The sequence below is a fragment of the Lactuca virosa genome, chromosome 1, assembly GCF_052849685.1.
Source record: "Lactuca virosa cultivar CGN04683 chromosome 1, Lactuca_virosa_CGN04683_v6, whole genome shotgun sequence".
NCBI classification, from domain to species: Eukaryota; Viridiplantae; Streptophyta; class Magnoliopsida; order Asterales; family Asteraceae; genus Lactuca; species Lactuca virosa.
In genome coordinates, this window is record NC_136426.1 from 133,748,728 (window position 1) to 133,757,175 (window position 8,448).

General features: G+C 29.9%; 1 long non-coding RNA gene across 10 annotated transcripts; it reads right to left on the reverse strand.

The window, feature by feature from the left end:
• Window positions 1–548: 548 nt before the first annotated feature.
• Window positions 549–8,055, reverse strand: LOC145158408 (uncharacterized). 10 transcript variants are annotated; one of them, XR_013737270.1, is made up of 8 exons: window positions 7,865–8,054; window positions 7,610–7,746; window positions 7,378–7,531; window positions 6,902–7,016; window positions 4,223–4,314; window positions 3,507–3,654; window positions 2,995–3,095; window positions 549–2,921 (listed from the first exon to the last, which is right to left on the reverse strand). It is a non-coding gene; the product is annotated as an uncharacterized LOC145158408 (long non-coding RNA). The 10 variants fall into 10 exon arrangements; XR_013737266.1 differs by having other exon boundaries at window positions 2,995–3,654; window positions 7,865–8,055; XR_013737269.1 differs by having other exon boundaries at window positions 549–3,095.
• Window positions 8,056–8,448: the final 393 nt, after the last annotated feature.

Below are 8,448 nucleotides of genomic sequence, written 5' to 3' on the forward strand. Positions count from 1 at the left end.
ATGGATGTAGCATTCTCAACCGGATGATAGAAAGTTAGACATGGTATTAGAGATACTCGAGTTCGAGTCCCACCCGTATTTCTTTTTGTATTTTCCTTAAATAGTATAAAAGGTATAGTTAATGTGGCATGCTCGGCCAGATGGTTAATGTGTTAGTATGATTGGAAAGAGGTCTAAGTTGGAATCCCACCCCTAGTTCTTTTTTTTCTTTTTTTTTCCTTAACCTTTGGATCAGAACCTGATGCCAACTGTGAAACCATACTAATTCCTACCTATATTAATTAATCTATAAGGTAAATGAAAAGGCTTTGTCTATTGACCTTGCAAATTTACAAAAGATGTGAAGGTTATGAAATGAAAAAACTTAGAATTTTTTTAATTCACATAGGTTACCTGATTGAATATTAAAAAAAAAAAAAAAACTCTAGTTGTGTATGTCTTGAGGAGGGTGTTGAATTGTTGATGTATTATTATTAGTCACATGATATTAAAAATTATTTTTATTAATATTAAATAAACATTTAGCAAACTAAATAAAATCTCGTAAATTATTAAATTCAAAACATGGTTGTTAACTAAAAAGTTTATTATGACTCCAAATATACAAACAAATCAAAATGATAAAATACCACCACAAAGAACTACTTATATTACAGCATGTTTTTTTCGGTGGTCTTTGTTTTTCTTATTAGAACAATATGTTTGTTAGTTGCTAACTTGATTTTGTGTTCTAGTGTTGCTGCATTAAACCCCACAATTAGTTGTTATTGTTGCTGTAATCTACATCAAGCCAGCTTCTTTAAAGGACTCTTTAAATCCTTTACATCAGTTGTTTTTAAAGCCTCAAGTCCCAAAGTAGTGTCTAAAGCATATTGCTATTGTGTAAATGATTTAAAGATTATCAAAAAAAAAATGCTAGTTCTTATGTTTTCTGTTGCTCATACATGATATAAACCAATTCGTAAATCATCAAACTTGATAATTGAAACTGATGATAAAAACTTGAAACAATATCCACACATGACATGGTGGATAAAGATATCTTTTATTATTAAATTTCCTTTAATAGATTTTATTGGTTTTTATGTTTCCATATTTTTTCTTTCAGAAGATGAAAATGTGTGCAAAAGAAAGCTCTATTGGATTAATAGAGAAACTAAACTTCTCTCACAGTCTCCCTTAACACAATTGATGAGAGGCAAGTTCTTTTTTACTGTTTGTATTTTGTGTTCTTTATAATTTGTTATTTTTTTTGTATGATGTTCACGGAATCACCTATTCATTAAAGGTATGGAGGAGTGGAATAAACAGTTTCCACAAGAAATTTTTATGTATATGGTAATTTGTTTGTTCTTCAATCTGTTTTAACTAATTAATGTGCTTAATTTTTTTTCATTATCTTTAGGAAATGAATTCATATCTTGCAGTTGGATATGATGCATGTTTGCTGGTAGAACATGCTGGATTGAAAACAATAACGAATTTAAGCTACTCACATAACTATTCAAAAGTTGGATTTCCTTGTGAAGTACATATTTAATTTCTCTTTCATAACTTGAAAGTCAACTAAAAACCTTTTTTAATGTGCAGAATCTTGGCCAAATAGTAATTCATTTGACCACTATAGGCTTTACTGTGGTTGGTTTTGTTAATTTGTCACACAGTTCACTACTTAGCCGGGCATGTGAAGCCCGAACAATGTCTACAAGAGACAAGCAAGGAAAATTCATACAATCTAAAATGGATTGTAACTGAAATCTATATGAACAAATATAATTGGGATGTTTGAATGCTACTGTCTCACTCTGGATCAAGTTGTTCCTCCCTCCACACTGGCTAGGTCAACTGGCTTCCTCATGACCAAGGATCACAAAAATATTTATATGAGAGAGGTAATTTCAAAGATCATTTGTGTGTTCATGATTACAGATTACTAAAATTATATTATTATCCATCTACTAATAGTATTTATATCTTGCAGTTTGAAATTTTAAATGAGATGGTTGATGTTTTTGTTATCTATTTCATCGCGCCGAACAAAAGCATTGTCCGACTTATAAAGATTGTACTAATCAACAAAAGTTCCACATTATGAGTATACAATTAAAAGTGAAACTGGAAAACACCGTTAGAGCTTCGGAGATCGGTGTATGTAAAATGCAACATTAAAAGAAGATAAGATTGTCGAGACGTGATCCATCTACGAAGTTTGATTACAAACAAAAAATAAGACATGTCATAAGAAACTAAGCATCGATCTCCAAATGTTTTATTTTTATTTGTAATCAAACTTCGTATATGGATCACATCTTGACAATCTTATCTTCTTTTAATATTGCAATTCACATACACCAATCTACGCAGCTCCAATGTTGTTCACAACCTTCGCCTTCAATTGTATACCCATAATGTGGAAGTCTTTTAATTAGTACAGTATTCATAAGGCGACCAATGCTTTTATTTGATGCGATAAAAATAGATAACAGAAGCTTCATTCATCCCCTTCCTAGGAACCATCTCCTTTAAATTTTCAGACTGCATATAAATGTTATCAATAGATGAAAAGTAATATAATTTTAGTCATCTTAAGCATAATCAGACAAATGATCTTTGAAATTACTTCTCCCGCATAAACATTTTCGTGATCCTTAGTCATGAGAAAGACAATTGACCTAACGAGTGTAGAGGGAGGAACAATTTGATCGGGAATGAGACAGCAGCATTCAGACATTCCACTATATTCGTTCATACAGATTTCAGTTACAATCTATTGTACATTGTATGGATTTTCCTTGTTTGACTCTTGTAGACATTATCCGGGCTTCACATGCCCGGCTAAATAGTACACTATGTGACAAATTAACGAAACTTACCATAGTAAAGCCTATAGTGGTCAAATGAGCTACAACTTGGCCAAGATTCTGCACATTAAAAAAGGTTTTTAGTTGAATTTCAAGTTATGAATGAGAAATGTAAAAGAGATTAAATATGTACCTCACACGGAAATCCAACTTTTGGATAGTTATGTGAGAAGCTTAAATCCATCATTGTTTTCAATCCAGCATGTTCCACCAGCAAACATGCATCATATCCAGCTGCAAGATATGAATTAATTTTCTAAAGATAATGAAAAAAAAAAAGTTAAGAGTCCATTCATTAGTTAAAACAAATTGAAGAACAAACAAATTACCATATATATAAAAAAAATAGTGGAAACTATTTTTTCCACTCCATACCCTTAATGAATAGGTGATCTCATGAACGTCAGAGAAGAAAAAAATAACAAATTATAATGAAGACGTATATAAAATACAAACAGTAAAAAAAAAAAACTTGTCTTTCATCAATTGTGTTACAGTCTTAACGGAGACTGTGAGAGGAGTTCAATTTCTCTATTAATCTACCAAAGCTTTCTTTTGCACACATTTTCATGTTCTGAAAGAAAAAAATGTTGAAACATAAAAACCAATAAAATCTACTAAAAGTAATTTAGTAGTAAAAGATACCTTTATCCACAATGTCATGTGTGGATATGCTTTCAAGCTTCTATCATCGTCTGTTTCAATACATATCTTCAAGTTTGATGATTTAAGAATTGGTTTAGATGTACATTTTTCTTCCAAGAAAATACTTTCCTTAGGCATCCTGGTAATTCTAAGGAAAAAGAAAAGCATTGAATGTTAATGAAACAACAAAAGAAAATCAGCTTCTATATCATGTATGAAAGCATAAGAACTAGCATGTTTCTTTTTGAGAATCTTTAAATCATTTACACAATAGCAACATGTTTTAGACACTACTTTGGGACTTGATTGCAAATGCCGCATTACAGATTAGCAAACTAATTTTGAGGCTTTAGAAACAACTGATGTAAAGGATTTAAAGAAGCTGGATTGATATATGATTACAGCAACAATAACAACTAATTATGGGGTTTAATGCACCAACACTAGAACACAAAATCAAGTTAGCAACTAACAAACATATCGTTCTAATAAAAAAAACAAAGATCACTGAAAAAAACATGCTGCATTGTTCAAATCTTAAATCAAAAATTACCTAGTTATGCTTTGAGTTGTCATTAGCTTTTTACCCAATGTACCGTGGTTCAAATAAAAAAATTAGAGACAACTATATGGATCAAAATTTGGGCCTAAGATATGCATGTCCCCATAACATATCTTCTCTTCTCTACTAATAAAAACAGTACTAAAAACGCCACCTGGCATTCCCTTAGCCACTCGCCCTTGCATTTTCCCGCTCAAAAATTATAAGTGAAGTTCCCACTTTGCCCTTCTATTCTCGAAAATATTACTGTACACATCAGGAAACATAAATCGTCAATCAGTAAATATATAAATCAGGAAATTTCAAATTTAATTCGGTGGAATATTGAAGATCAAATCAATCCCAATAAATCAGGTAATCAATTTAAATTCCATTTTATATCAATCAATCCCAATAAATCAGGTAATCAATTTAAATTCCATTTTATATCAATCCCAAAAAATCAGGCAATCAGTTTAGGAAGAGATGATATATTTCTATACAATTTCAGAAGTCAATACGATTCCTGTTAACGTGCTTTATTCAATACGATTTCAGAGGTCACATATTCATCATCAGGTCAGCAAAACTACATTGTTCTTTACCTTTTAGATGTTCTTTTTCATCTACATTCTTAATCGATTTCATCACTTTTCCCTCTATTTTTTTACCTGTTATGTATAAGAGTTTGATACATTGGTATTTCTTTATGTATAATATTCTGGTACATATAGTCACGATCTGTGTATGTCGATTTTTAGTTTTCTTGATGTGTGTATCTTATATAACTGTATGTGATACATTAGAGTCATAGGACCATTCAATTTCTTCTACACCTATTTGCTTCCTCCAGTGATTTGGTTCATCTAAATACTTAATCGTAATTAGGGTATTTGGATGGTTAGACCTATAATTCTTCCATAACGATTTTTCTTAAAAACCCCACCACATGACACGTTTTCTGAAAACTTGAAAATACTTTTATCAGTTGGTGGTTTCTTTTAGGCATTTCAGCAATCACATCATATTCATATAAACTACAAACCTGTTGAAAAAGTAACTCAAATTATCAATTCATGTGATTTATTCATGTGATTTATCAAACCCGTTTAAATAATAAACAAAAAAATTACAAATTTCATTTTAAAGTTCCTGTTACACTATATCTGTTTTTGAATATGTATCTGTTTATATCTGTTTTTGTGAATCATAATTTTTATGTTTATATCTGTTTTTGAAAAGTATGTTTACAAGTGATACAATTAAATATATAAATCAATCAGTGCTTTACGATTTTCCTGTTTATATCCTAATTTTTTTGTTAAATATACAGGTTTTTTCTGTTTAGTTTTCGATTTTTAGTTTTTTTCTCATTATATACCTTTAAGGGTATATCAGTAAATATGTAATTTTCTCATTGTTTTCTTGGTAAATCTACACTTAAATAATAAACAAAAAAAATGATTATTTCATCTGATTTATCATTATTATAATATATGTTATTTTTTTTTAAAATTACAAGGTACAATGGAGCATATTACGTTTTTTTTAAGTAGTTATGCAATGAGCTGCAATATCAAAACAATAACATACATGTTAGAAACTGCAGGTAAGAAATGGAACCACGGATTCCAACAGAGTTGGAATTCGAAATTCCATTTCATGACATGTTTGCATCATAATTGGGACAAATTTCAGTTATGTTGGATATGATAAATAGATATGATCCTGAAAAAGAAGTGTAGTTTGTGAGGGTAGAAGTCCCATCTTTTTCCCAAAAAACTATGTAAATTGTCAAATTAGTGGTGTAGTTTGTGAGGGTATAATAATAAATTTACTTGATTTTTTTGATTTGGATGAGAATCCAGTGGAAACAGAATCAGTCGTTTTTTTTGAAGTAGTTATGCAATGAGCTGTCATATCAAAACAATAACAGACATGTTAGAAACCGCAGGTTAAAAATGGAACCGCGGATTCCAGCAGAGTTGGAATTTGAAATTCCATTTCATGATGTTAGAAACCGCAGGTAAGTAATGGAACCGCGGATTCCAACAGACTTGGAATTCGAAATTCCATTTCATGACATGTTAGTAATCCATTCGCAGCCAAGAATTGGAATTGTGCATTCCAAGGCAATTAGATTTCAACATTTCGTTTAATTATGCATTTGGTTGAAAATTTAGACAGATATTAGATTTTAACATTTATTTTTATTGATTTACATTCCAAAAAGGTGAATCGTCGTTTAAAAAAAAAAGCATGATTTCTCTTATTACTATGAATATAGTACAGTTATATATCAAACACATGCATACACACATATTATCCTTTTTATCTTTCATTGTCTTTTGTGATTTGTAGTAAATACTAATAAAGTATTGCCTTTTTCTTTTGTGAGTTGTTGTAAATAACAACAAACTATATTTTGCTTTTTTCATTAGACTAAATGAAAGAAATACTAATGTACTTTTTTTTTTGTTTATTATAACATCTTACTTTATTCTCTTCCTATTACTGCATTGCACTTTGTAAATTATCCAAATATAACGTGTGTGGATTATTATCTTCAACTGTTAACAGATTATAGATTCCCAATTATAACATTTTACTTAGATAAATGACCAAATTGGTCCCTGCTTTTTAAAATTTTAAAGAGAATGTCCCTATTTCAAAGAACATTGCTATAGTTTTAAAGGAATGTCTGTGTGTCATAAAATTGTTTTACATGAATCATCCTGTTTAATATCTTAGACATGGGAGATTTTTGTAATATAAAAAATAATACACTATTGGTCCAATATTTACATTGTTAAAAAAATATTTAAATAAATTGGATGTTAAAATGGTCATTTACCTTCCAATTGTTTTTGACAGTCATGTATTCTGATGTTTTAACTGAGACAACATACTAAATCTTTGTGTATGTTGAATTGTATGAATAAGATCCAACTGATAAAAATTGCCCAAACCTGGAATTACATATCGATAGCAGATTTAGTTAAAATTAGACAAAAGGGTAAATGTGTAAATTGGGTAAAATTTTAAAAGTACAATGTCTTAATAAGATAAAGTTCAAAGTACAATAATGTGTATGTTGCAGCTCTTTATCAAAGCACACAAGTGTTATTGATTGCGTTCATGAAATACTAACAAGATAATATATTATAATACAAATATACATATTCTAGGTGGTGAAATCGTAACAGCCTAACAATTTGGTATGTAACTTTATTAAATCAATAAAAAAAATTATGCAGATTGGAAACATAAATAAAAATATATCTTTTGTTGTTTTAATTAAGGAAATAAATATTTTTTATGAATACTCACCTGAAAAAACGCATATTCAAATTTCAAATTTTGAATATTTGCTTCCTGAAAAATCTTCCAAATAGCCAAAAATTTATTCCAAACACATCGACGTTTTTTTCCTTTGCTTTCTATATGTCTTCTACTCGTGTACCATCCTTCTCCATCCATTTTCCTGCAAAATAAACAAGTAAGTTTCTTTTGATTTTAATCTATTTTCTGTAAAAAAAAAAAAAAAAGGAAGAACAATTACCTAATTTTACGTTCAATTATAATTCTTTTTATGGCGTTCAGAACTTGATTCGCTCCTCATTTCAATAACCGATTGTATTACTTATGTGCTCATGATTTTTATTCAGTCCAAATCTTCAATAAATTCGATACATAGAACTAGAGAAAAGATAGAAGAAGAAAACAAATGAATATGGAGCATATACATGTAATCGACTTAGGTTAATGGCATACGAATAACAAATCGATGGAGGAGAAGAAAATCTAAGAAATTTACCCGCCGGTTTTTGGTGATCCGGGGTTCAACCACGAATGTTCGACATGCCATAAACCCTTCTTCAATACCGGACCACTGATTAAAAGAAGAAGACATATCTCTTGTAGTCGGAGTATAAATTCCGCCTGAGGAGTTTGAGGGTGAGGGTGAGGGTGAGCGGCTGCAGGAGTAATGCCGTAGAAAACCCTAAACGTTCTTTTCTTTATATATGGACATATGTACCAAAATGACCCTCCAACTTTCAGCTCTTATTCACATTAATAATTGTTTTGTTATTTTTTAATGTGTAGTCCAATAACCAAGGTAAACACATTTTTATGGTATTTACTTTATTATTAGTATATTTTGATAATAAATTTAATATATGACGGTATTTTAGACTATCGAACAAATAAATCGATGAGTTCAATGTTCGGTCCGATTTTCAAAACTGCATAAAAGCAAATCTATCCACCGAATCAAATATGAAACCATTTACCTACATAACAACCTTATTATCTATGTTAGACTATGTTATCTAATTCGGTGATGTTGACTATCTAGATTGTGTATGGGTTTAGTGAATTCTTTTTAATTGATCAAAG